Genomic DNA, 12,772 nt, shown 5'->3' on the forward strand with positions numbered 1-12,772 from the left:
ACAAACTAAGTGGGTGTAAGCGTGTGCCCTTGTCTTTGTGAGCTTGTAGTGTCTAGATACAAGTACTTACATGGATACCTAGGTAGAACAGAATTAATTTATAGAAACAATGAGGTTTATACTGTAACGCTCTGCTAATAAGGACAACTGGACCATCCATCCATCCATCAATCCATTCATCTATCTATCGTATCTATATCTAGCTACCAAACTAGGTCTACCTATATCTATCAACTTCTATTTATCTTATTCTATCTAGCTACATCTACCTAGATCTGTCCATCCATCCATAATGGGAAAGAGTAATATTTATGCATGGTAGAGTCACTTTGCATTCACTGCATGTGATTTATTGTGGGTTTGGGGGTGGACTGCACTAAATAACTGTCTCAGAACACATAATTACAGTCAGTGGTGCTGGGGCAGAGGGCACCGGCAGTAGTCTGTGACTGCCCGAGGACAGAGAGGCAGTAAGGAAGAGAGCTGGCGTGATATAGAAGCCTGCACAATGACATCTAAATATGGAGTTTTCAGTAAACCATCATGCACACCAAAAAGCTGAATGTCACATAATCACATGCTGTTGTTCCTCTTGTTTACTGTCATTGTGACATCCAAATGGGACACCATATTTGCATGTGTATAAATAGATATTAACTTGATTACAAACACATTTATATTGGTTGTCCTAAACAAATGACATCTGCTGCGGGAAAGAGATAAATCTGAACAGATCAAGCTGATTGTTTTATGGATGGTATTCTCAGCAGCTGTCTTAACCAAAACCTATGATTCAGCTTGTAAAAACTCTTTAGAGCTTAAATATAATCTGCATTCACATTTCTAGGCTGAAAAGGTTTTAAAGAATTCTACTCATTTAAACCGACTTTGTCTCATGTGGCAATTGATAAAACTATCATACAAGGTTATATATTACACATCGGGTTATATATTTCTGCTATTGGATATTTAAGTACATTACTTTTCAACCCATTGGCACACACCAATTATCTTACTATGAGATCATTGTGAATCTGACATCTGAAAGAGATGCTTCTCAGTTCAGTGCGTCAGTGCTGGTGTCATTTGCTGAGAGGGATTTTTTTTAAAGCTTGAGACATGGAAATGGTATAGCTACATAAAGAAATGAGGCAAGAAAACAACTCTTTGCTTCAATTAATACTAAGATGACAGATGTGTTCATAGGCTCATCATCTTAAGTAGTTTTTTTAACACAAGGTTCTGTTCTGAGTGTCAGTATGCATGTGTAAACATCTTTGTAAAGTCTTGCTCATCAAAAAGTGAGGCACGAGGATTGGAAGGAAAGAAAAACAGGAACCTACAATGCTGTTCAAAATATGTTTTCCAAGTCTTTTTTGCACACCAAGGCTGCATTTGTTTGATCTAAAACAGTAATATTGTGAAATATCATTACAATTTAAAATAACTGTATTCTGTTTGAATATATTTTAAAAAATGCCGTTCCCGTGATGGCAAAGCTGAATTTTCAAGATATGCTGATTTCATGCTCAAAAACATTTCTTAGTTTGATTAACAAAGTTTAAAAGAAAAAATTGTTTATTTGAAATAGAAATATCTTCTAACAAATTCTTAACTGTCACTTTTAATGCATTCCTGCTCAATAAAAATGATTTATTTCTGTTGAAAAAAAAATTACTGACTCTAAAGTTTTGAACAGCATTGTACTGTATTTCAATATCAATAAATCAGTAAAACAATGACCATTTTAGGTCAAGAAGTGTCCGAATGGCTCGCCTGGGTGTGATGTAACAACTTAGCCTTTAGTTCAAATCCCTGCCTTCTCAAAAGCCATTAATAATAACTACCATTAGTGCAGAAAATAACCAAGATGATAAAACGGATGAAATGCACTCAAACCTACTCTTTGACCTTTGTCCCTGAAATGAAGAACAAAAGGTGAGAAATTTGGCATCTCGGGTTCTTTGTAAACGTCTTGTATAAACAACATTTCCAAAGTGTTTGGTTTAATGGAAGTTCGAAACGTCTCATTCATGTCCACGCTTTTGTCCATAAACAAATAGATCTCACATTTCTTACTTTACACTCACAGAGAGAGTGAGTTCAAAGGCACGTCAGGAGATGTTGAATGCTTCACAGCCCGTCTGAGTAGTACTTCCCTAGAGGAGTTCTCCTTCCAACTCAACTCTTATTTAGTGCAGACTCAGAGTAAATCAATTACAGACTTGTGTCCACCTCTGCCAAACGAAACCCCATGGGAAGAACGAGGCTATTTCTAAATGCACCGACACCTTTCTTAAACATATATAATGCCCCTGCAGACTGAGGAGACAGACAAAAACAGAAATCCATTATAAAATCTGACAATTGCACACACGTCAGCCAGTGGGTCAAGCAAACATGTACTATAAAAGTAACACATAAAACCCCATGTCTCAATAGATCTTAAGCCATGGTGCCTGCCTAATTAAACTGGCAGAAAAATCCCTAATAATAATAATAATAATAATAATAATGATTTCAGGTATCAGTAAATTAACAAGCAATACTGGACAAGGATTGGAAATCTCAGTTGGTCAACCCAAAAATATGCATACATACACACACACATCAAACTACACATTCAATCAAAGAAAGCCCTAAGTTTCTTTTTAATCTGTTCCACTGGGAGCATGAGTACAGGAAACTGGCAAACCAGAAAATGGAGCATCAAAGCGAAACACACCAACAAAAGATCAGAGGCTAGAGGTTCTGCCACAAGAGAGACTGAAACTGGAGAAATAAAACAGGTAATTAAAAAAAATATATATCTGGTACTCTTAAGACTTTGAAATCCACCACCTTTTTGACATAATATAATGGAGTCCAGGTGATTGATTGAGGCACTAGATGTCTAAACATGATATGGTACGTTCTGAACGAATGAAACATTTGGTTTTGAATCTAATGGAATATGGAGTCCATTGTTATTCATATCAGCAGTTTCTAAGCCCAGCTCACAGCTGCCAAACACACATGAACTGACTGGGCTGCTATAGCTCAGCAACACCACACACAATCTTTATTTGTCTAAAGAAAAGACATAAGATTTGGAAAGCCCATTTGGGTTTGATATGTGATCACAGGTTCACAGTATGTTGGAAGACTGGAAGACTTGGAAGTAATCTGGAATTTCTTTTGATTTTGTACATATAAAAACTGCAGATTAGGCATTAATTTACTATCAGCCTGACAGGAAAGGTGTGGAAATACAAATACAGCTTCTAACCAGGTCAAAAATATGTTGTGTGGAAATACAAATGGACAGTTCGCATGTAATGCTTGAGGCCACAATTTCAAGCAGTTGTATCCACATCAAACATGCAATAAAAATATGATTAGCAAAACGTAGTTCTTTTCAGCATTAGACAGATAGTAATAACAACCCTTTGGAGGTAACTATTAAAATAAACTTGCTGAGATACACATGTATACTATTTGAGTTACAAGAAAGAAAGACATCCAATTGAAACTCGAATACCAATATAAATATTTTAATAGTGTCTTTAGGATGTTTGATCTTTTGCTAGGTGATTTAATGTTAATTTAATAAATATTTAAAGAGTTACTTTACCCAAAATTTTGTCATCATTTACTCACCTTCATATAGTGCACAAAATTAGCAAAAAGCAACTTAAATTTAATTAAATGTATTTAATTTAAAGTGGTCCATAAGACTTGTCTGCTAAATTAATATTTCTATATATAGTTTTCTGAAGTTGTAAAAAGCTTTTAGTGATGAAGAGAATAAGCAAACCAATTGTATGGTGCTTCTTCGTCATTTTTAAAAGTGTGACAGTCCTCTTTTCTTCATCTTTTTTTTTGTGATATAAAAGAGACGACTATGGACATTTTGCAATATGTCTCCTTGTATGTTTTACAGAAGGTCATATAGGTTTGGAATGGCATCAGGGTGAGTAAATAACAGCATTTTCATGTTTTGGGTGAACTATGAATTTTACTTCATATGACAAGTAACTTAGTAACTATGGTACAGCAGTATAGTATTGATACTTACAGTCTGCTTAGCACGGAAAAAGTCACTGTCCTCTGCTGTCTCTAATAAGTCTTCCAGGTCATTTGAGGACAGCAAAAGTTCCTGGACAAGGAAATGGAAAGGATGACTGATAAAAAGACGATGTATGTAGATACAGTAGAACTCTTGAAAGATGTATACTGAGATAGGAAACTAAGTGCACAATATTAGTGCACACAATAATACACAATATTATAAACACACACAATAGTATAAACACACTTCCCATATATTTTGTTGTTTAAGTCATAGTGAATTCATCAGTCACTTGGCAGAAACTAGTCTTAACTCAGAAGACATCAGTGTGGGCAGGCTGAATGACATTCCCTGTACAGTGTGGCTCTCTTACCTCTTCAGTGTGTATGCGAGGAGAGCGAGGAGGTTTGTGTCTGTTTCCTCCACACTGAGATTGGAAAAAGGTACACTGATCTCGGGCTGCATCTGGTTCTCCCATCAGAAACGCCACTTGCATCAGATCACCCTGAAGAAATGAGACAAATGAAACTATTAAACCTACAGACACATACATACAACCCATACAGCAATACAGTGTATACATGCACGCCTGCTTACAGACACACACACACAAATACATAACCATACCACATGACTGAGTTCAGTGTGTGAGTATGTAAATGGGATGTTTGGAGTCTATGATGTCATTTTCTGAGACTCAGCTTAGACTTCATGCTGTATTAATTCCCCGTCTAAAACAACCAACAAAAAAAAAAAAAAGCCTTGTTTTATGCCATGAAAATTTTTGTAAACCAACAAATCATACTCTTGTTAAATTTTGCATTAGATATTATTTATTTAAGAAACCACGCTGGCAGTTTGTAACAGATAGTTGCACATAAAAAATATAAAAATCTCTATCCGCTTGTCAGCAACAGAATTTCCAAAACCATCTGGAATCTTGAATGTGTATAAATGCAGATGTTCAGCTCAGGGTATAGTAACTCCTATACACAGAGAGACTTTGGGTTTAAATGCCAACTGGGAACATTTTGGAGATGTATTTACAGTATGTGTTGATGAAGGATACACTTTTCTCATCACACAGTAAGTGATGGGTACTACAACCTTGCATGTTTAGACCTAAACAAAATTTTGTTTTACATACTGACCTCAAAAGGCATCTCAAAACCCTCAATGATTCCGCCCACCATAACCAGGCCATCAGTGGAGATTCCCAAACCGTCCTTGTATGCCCAGTCCACGCTCTCAACCATGGAGCAATCCACGTACAACGCCAACCGGCCCGAGGAGATGCTGACCGCCACGCGGTGCCAACCCCCATCAGACAGCACTGCCACGGGGAACCTGAAAATGACACGACGGGTTTTGAAAAATAAACTACTTTATGTAGTTTTCTTGACAGGGTGGGCTGGTCAAATCACATGCTAAAGCATCGGAGAACAGGAGAGTCATGAGAGAGTTGGGAGAACCCAAGGACAAAACATGTCTGTGTAATGACAAATAATTTTTTTTTTTTTTTGGTATACGCAAGCTTAAACTAAACAGAAACCCAGATGAGAACACAGTAAGAACATTATGGCATTGTTATGTCATAAATGAGAAACACAAACAAGTAAAATGTGAGCGTAAAAGTTCCATTTATTTTGTCCTGCAGGTGGGTAATTAGGCGACAGGTCCAAATATTAGTTTTGAGAGGCCATGAGCTAAATCCCATGCCTCATTTACACATCTCGACAGTAAGGCTTTGCTTAAGTCTAAGCCAAATCCAGAAATCTTGGTTTAATATATCACAGAGCTCCTCAACACAGCGGGGTCAGTGCTTGTGTTTAAAATTAACCCTTGGCCAAAACTAATACTTTCATAAGAATGAGGAGACGATGGGGATGGTTTTGTCATCATGGAAGAGGAACAAAGAAAAGAAAAGAAAGAAGAACAGGGACTCCCCGATATTTCCTACATGGTAAATACAATAGATATAATTAAAGGTAAAGTGTTTCCCAAACACTCTCCCTGTCTGTCACTGAACTGAAGACTCACTCGTAGTGTCGTTGTTGAGTGCTGATGATGGTAAGGGTGTAGGCACTAATACGAATCTGCAGGAGAATATGTCCGTCTGGGCAGAGGAAGGTCAGCACACTGCGGTCTTCAGACTGGGAGCTTCGCAGATGCAACAGCAAACTGAACTCCTCACCAAACCTGAGAAAGAAATGAGAGAAAAAAGACTTAGAATTACATGCCTACGTTGACTTAATAATGAATAAATTCCATCAAATATACAATTCAAGTTTCATAACATCAATTACAAAGTGGTTTTGAGGGTATTCTCACAAGGACACAACATTTCTATATTGTCTATGTACATGCATTAAGTTTGCAGTATCTAAACAGAAAAACATTAATTCAAAAATTCAGCTGAAAGTAATTGTGTATACCTGTGTCCAAACACCTGCCGTAGTGGTATAGAGAGGGTTGAGTACTGGCCTACATGTAGGACTGGACATCTTTGGTTTTCTTGCGTTACTGATGCATTGCTGTGATTAGCCACCTGCCACAGATGATCTAGAAGGTCTATTGGTTCTGCCAAACAAGAGGAAAAAAAAAAGTTAGGCCCATTAAGCATATTTTTAACTAAACTTTTTTTCCTGAAAGACAAAAGGGTGGGTAAGTCACAGGAGCACTAGGTCTAACCTAGATTGCAAAATGGATCCCTGAAACATGGGTTTTGTGTATCTCAGCAGGTACGGATGAAAACCGAGCCTGTAAACAAAATGCTCTGTTGTCTAGGTGCATTTTTGCAGTATTAATCATTAGCTCTGTTGAGGTCTTAGCAACTCTGAGGTAAGTCTGTGAGAGAGCAGTCACTTAGGAAATCAGTTCACTGCATGGAGAAACAGACCTGTACATCCCTTTCATTGAGAGGGTCATAACAAGTCAGCTGGTCTTAAATGGTGCAGTCAAACCCCCAGTGCCCACCATTGTGTTCCCTCTTTAACATGCTCATCTCCTGTGGGTGCTGAATGACTTAATTTACAGAGTATACTGTGTGCTTGCTAATGTTTATGTGTGTGTGTATATCTCATGCCTTTTAGTGTGCAGCATTGTGCAAAATGAGACAAATAAATCTTGCTGACTGCTGCATTTAATCAAATGAGAAGGAGAGAGGGGTACTCAGAAAGCACAGTTTATAATGAGCAGATCTAAAACACACCTGGCAGAGCAGCCAGTTTACACCGTGAGAAGAACTGATCCATCACCATAGGCTTTGGATTGGAGTGCAGACTTCATTTAGAAAAAATCCTTAATTTCTAAAAAAAATCTTACTGATACCAAATATATGAACGATAATGTATATGTGTGTGTGTGTGTGTGTGTGTGATATTGTTTGTACCATTGTGAGTAAATAAAAAATCACCAGATCAATAGTTCTTACTAGAATTTTCTTGAAATACGAATATATTCTTTAATATAATCTTTTTTTTGCTGCAATATAACAGTTCCAATTGAACACCTAGATTCTCCATAGCACTCCTGCCAATTTCATGGTGGTTGTCACATCATTTGCGGCTGTTAGTCAAGCTGTATCGGTCACAGAGTTACATGCTGGAAACATTTGCAGACCCTTATCTGATGAAACAGACTAAAATCAACCTCTCAAAACACTATGATTGTTTCTGAACCATTAGCCAACAATATTAACCCATCCATGAACTATCCAATGGAATTTTTTATTGATATTCTAGGAGAATTTGGCTCATGTCTTGTCCTTACAATGATATATCAACAAACGGAGTCTGCTGGCTGAAAACAAAAGAAGAACCTGCTTTAGACTAACAAAAAGATCCATAAATACTGTGGATATGACCTCACACTCACATCAAAGCTCAGATGATGCGGAGTTTAGTCCAGATGTGGAGATGTTGTCATTTTAAATTAGATCGGAATAAAAGATCCTACAAGGATGTTCCACTCATTTAGATTATAAACTAGAGATTTATAGAGAAATTTGCTTATGAAGCACCATGGCAATATGGTATCATTCATCAAAAATCTTTGAAAAAGAAAGAAATAAATGAAGAAGAAGAGAGAACAAAGGGGGCTAGAGAAAGGATACACTCTTCGCTTTAAGGACGGGTTAAGGTTAAATATCCTGAGGGCAGCGTGGTGTCCGGGTTTCAAAAGACGGCTCATGTTTAAAGCTGTGTATATGACAGGGGAGATTGATTTAGGGGGCTCACACAATGCATACTGTCTGAATACTTACTGTGAGGGCTGTGGATGGTGCATTCTCCTGAGTTAAACATTTTCCATAGGCTCAGGTCTACATGGCTACATGGCAGGAGACCATGGACTAAGCCAAGGTGAGCATTCTTTTAGGACACATCATGTCTGCAAGCTGTACGACTGCCACATGGATGTGCAACAGAGTGAATAACAGGCCTTTTTCAATTCAATTTAAATTCCTGACTTTGAAACTTCATTCAGACTTTGAGAAGATGAGGCAGAACTGCAATTCGAATTTGAATGTAAAGAAACAGAATTAAATTGTAGACAAATGTAATGTAGAAGGTTGGCTTAATAAAGCAGTGTTTTAAGTAAAAAAACAAAAAACAACAACAACGTTTTTAGACTCTATAAACAGACAGAAAGGTAGAACATCTTCACGTTTAAACGTATTAAAATTTTTAGGAAAATACAGCAAATCATCCTAAGGAGGCTGAGGAGAATAGGCTAAAAATAAAGAAAGAAACTGTGAAAAATAAAGAGAACTATCCATTAAAACAACTTTTGGAATAGTCACTTAAAAAGTTGTTTTTAGGTTTCTGTGAGAAGGTTCTGGTTATTGAATCATCCAAACAGATGTTAAGGTCCAGAAAACGTCTCACTAGGACCTACCAGGCGACTGAAAGCTGGTTAAAACTGCCTCAAAGACTGGATTGATGGGCAGTGATACAGACTCCATGAAAGCTCTCGGAGGAGATATGGAGATGAGAAACCAGACATGGAGCTCATGTTCTGAAAGGCAGGTGAGAGGTCAGAGGTTATACTGATCCCATGTGACACGTTGACGCTTTGCAGTGATGACTGATCAGAGGCAGTTGAAAATACTCAAAATGTTCAGCTCTCTAATGTTCCGAAATGGGGTTTACACATATCATCAAACGAGAAAAACATCTGCTTTACAAAGTCAATTTTACTTGAACACAGAATATTAATCCCACTGAGCAAGTTTTTTTTTTATTTTAAAGAACATAAAAGGATTATCATGCTTTCGATTATGCAAGGCACTGCCATAAAGTGAATCAACCAATCTATCGGGTTCTTCCTCATGTGTTTGATTCCCTTGAGTTATTCTAGTAGAGCTGTTTTTTATATAAATTATTCAAAGGCTCCCTAGCTTATATATGAAAACACAAAACTTCATCCAAAGCAGATTTTGTTTCTATAGTGTGCACGAATGCTGTCTACAGAAAGAGCTTATGGATCTGGAGCTTGTTAGTGGATTAAAAACAGAGAAAAATAGCAGAAGACACTGCTACATCAACTTTCAACTTTAAATGCAACCAAATCAGCCTTTGTAGACAAAAGACAAACCTTTTTCCCAAGTCCCAACTACATTACCCCTGCATTTCCTGGAGAACTCTTCTTTCATCTGGAAGCTGTCACCAGCCTGTACCTCGAGGTAATGGATTATTTAGCCTTAACCACCACATACGAGGTCCTGTCAGGCTCTGTTCTTGGTTGAAAATGTCCAACCCAAACCAAATGGCAGATTTCCAACAGTAATGCATGGTTATCAGCTGAAATCCACCCTGGCCCCCTTTCGCCTGGATCCTGTGAAGCTCCATAATCGGGGGAAGTAGAGTCGCCGGCCACAGCGTCTTCCCTCCAGGATCACATTACACTAATGGCACGGGAAGGGCCAGAGGATAGCTCAATTGCTGTACCCCAATTATGTAGGGCAGCCTGAAGAGATTGAGGTTGGATGGCATAATAATCAGTGATTAAAGACTTCCGCTAACCTGCTGAACCTCCACATGGGAAGACCACTGCTTCTTATCAGCCCAAAATATGATCAGTTTGATAAATTCGCTCCAGTGAGCCCAGTCCAAATTTGTTTTCCACAGAGCAGGTGAAGGGTCTAATCCCCCATGGCTGTGCTCAGATAACAAATCAAAGGTAATACGAAAACATCTTTAGATTAAATTTCCAATGACTTAACATCTTACCTTCTTCTAGGGCTGGGATATTTGCCTGATAAATAAGGACCGTGCTGAACTCATTAGGGCTGTCTAAAAGCTGACACATGCTTTAACAGAATTTTTTTTCTTTCTTCGCTCTACTGCTCATCTGGAAAATCAATGAAAGACATTGGGCTGTAAATGAATGTCCGGATACAGTGGGACAACTTGTCAACTGGGTTTCAGTGGAACCTCAAACTCAAGGGAGAGAAAAAGGAAAGAGACACTCAGTAAAGAACAATATGATCTTACACTTACTATATTTCTTGCATCAGTTCGGTCTTTTCAAAACACTGAGACTTTAAAGAGTTAAATCAGGCATATCTAGAGTTCTGTTTAACCTTCTCGGATTGGTTTGAATAGAAAGCGCTTGGCAGATTTTTACTCCAGAGAAAAAAAGGCAAGTTCCTAAGAGAACACTCTGGAGCTAAAAAGACCCACTGTAGTAAGATATTTTACTTGTAATAGCTTCTGTGCAGTGGTTCATCTGCAAAGAGCTTAAAATATCATTCTACTATCAGCTTTCTTGACCTAAAATGTAAGCGATAGTGAACTCAGTATATCTGAATTGGAAAATAGCATTCAAGAGTGTCAGCAGTTTAAAAGTGATCAGGAGCAATTCTCTAGTGTGACATACAGTATACAAATGAGACATTGATAACAGTCACACACCTGGGGCCTGTTGCACAAAAGTAGAATTAAGACATCCGGGATAAATGACTCAGCTGAGCTCAATAAAGCCAAAACATGTGCGTCCAGGCTTAATTGGTTGCACAAAGACCAAGCCAGGATGAGCAGACACGGATTAATTAAGCCAGGTGAAACCAATCCTGGATAGGTGCGCGCTCACGGCTCACTCAAATAGACCCCGCCACAGATCACAGATTAACTGATTTACCATGGCAACTAGAGCCGCGTACTTTTCCCCGTCGGAAGCACAAATCCTCATGGAGGCATACGAGGAGGTAAAAGATATAATTAAGAAGAAAGGCAACACCGCCATAGTGATAAAGCAAAGAGAAAAAGCGTGGCAAAGTATTGCAGATCGCCTGAATGCGTAGTGCACAATTACACACTCACCGCTCCGCTGAAACATCACAATTACAAAATCTCCAAAAACGCAGTTGTACTGTAATTATGAAACGGTTACATTTTTTATTGAAATGCACTGCATATATGAGTGAAATTGTGTAACGTAACTCCATCACACTGTATAAAGCTATGATATATTATTATTAAAGCCATACATTATTATTTTACGTTACTACGCTCAGTACGGTTTAATCTTAGCCGTTGTACTCTGCTTATTATGTTGTCCACCGGTTTTTTTTTTTTTGTGTTTCCCCTGCTTTTATTAATGTAAAGCAGCTTTGACAGAATGAAACAATTGTGAAAAGTGCTATATAAATAAAATTTTCTTGAATACATAGATGAGCTATAATAATAATCACTTTAATTTATATAGCGCCTTTCAAAGGACCCAAGGTCGGTTGCTCACTGCACTGCAAAAATGTCTTTCTTACTTAGTATTTTTGTCTTGTTTTCAGTAAAAAAAAAAATATCTAAAAAAAATCTTAAATATTTTCTAGAGCAAAATAACCTAGGAAAATAAGCAAAAAAACTCCAGTGAAACAAGAGAACTTTTCTAAAAGTAAGTGTTTATGGAAAAAGTAAACGTATTTCAAGAGAATTTTTCTTATTATATTGACAGATATTTAATTTTTTTGCTTGTTTTAAGCACACATTTACTTGAAGTTTATATTTTTGGTCTAAACCTATACTTATTTTGCTAGGTCATTTAGAAAATCAAGAAAATACATGTTTTTTTATATATATATATTTTTACTGAAAACAATACAAAAATACCAAGTCATTTTTGTCAGTGTGACTCCATTAAATGTTCTTGTGATAAAGAATGTGTGTGTGTGTGTGCGTGTGATGTAGATTAAACATGAACGGGCCAAAACGGACATGGCAGCAGGTCAAAATCAAATACAAGAACATTCTGCAGAATGGTATGGTCCCTGACTAATATTTAACAAAGCACAAGCATATATTGTACCCAGAAGGTGCCTGCTCACACATTGTCTGTACTGTTTTAGCAGTGAAAAAGAATCCCCACAGACAAGGCAGGGGTGGTGGGTCACCAAAGGCTGACCTTACCCCAGCAGAGGACATGGCCTTGGAGCTAAATAAAGGCAGGCCCATCTTAGAGGGGATCCCTGGGGGGAAAGAGACGAGCATAGGTTCCTCCCAAGATGCCACCCGCTTCATTCAAGGTATGTCCTTCCATCTCTACATGGAATACAACCACATTCATATTGAATCAATTTGGACTGTCTGACTTTGGTTTACCTATTGCCTTGCAGTGTCTGGCAGCACTGTGTTCCTGTTAGAGCCACCAGCACAAGCACCAGACGATGCTGATCCAGTGAGTACTCCATCAAAGGCATACTGTAGGCCTGGCATGTCTTGTCTA

The 12,772-nt window shown here is 37.8% G+C and overlaps 1 long non-coding RNA gene and 1 pseudogene across 1 annotated transcript; both read right to left on the reverse strand.

The window, feature by feature from the left end:
* LOC127942277 (collagen alpha-1(I) chain-like) overlaps positions 1-12,772 on the reverse strand; it is a 52,748-nt pseudogene that overhangs the window by 24,756 nt on the left and 15,220 nt on the right.
* Positions 9,323-10,920, reverse strand: LOC127941327 (uncharacterized). The gene is made up of 3 exons (XR_008148983.1): positions 10,552-10,920; positions 10,282-10,402; positions 9,323-10,207 (listed from the first exon to the last, which is right to left on the reverse strand). It is a non-coding gene; the product is annotated as an uncharacterized LOC127941327 (long non-coding RNA).

The sequence above is a fragment of the Carassius gibelio genome, chromosome A21 (assembly GCF_023724105.1).
Source record: "Carassius gibelio isolate Cgi1373 ecotype wild population from Czech Republic chromosome A21, carGib1.2-hapl.c, whole genome shotgun sequence".
In the NCBI taxonomy this organism is placed as follows: domain Eukaryota; kingdom Metazoa; phylum Chordata; class Actinopteri; order Cypriniformes; family Cyprinidae; genus Carassius; species Carassius gibelio.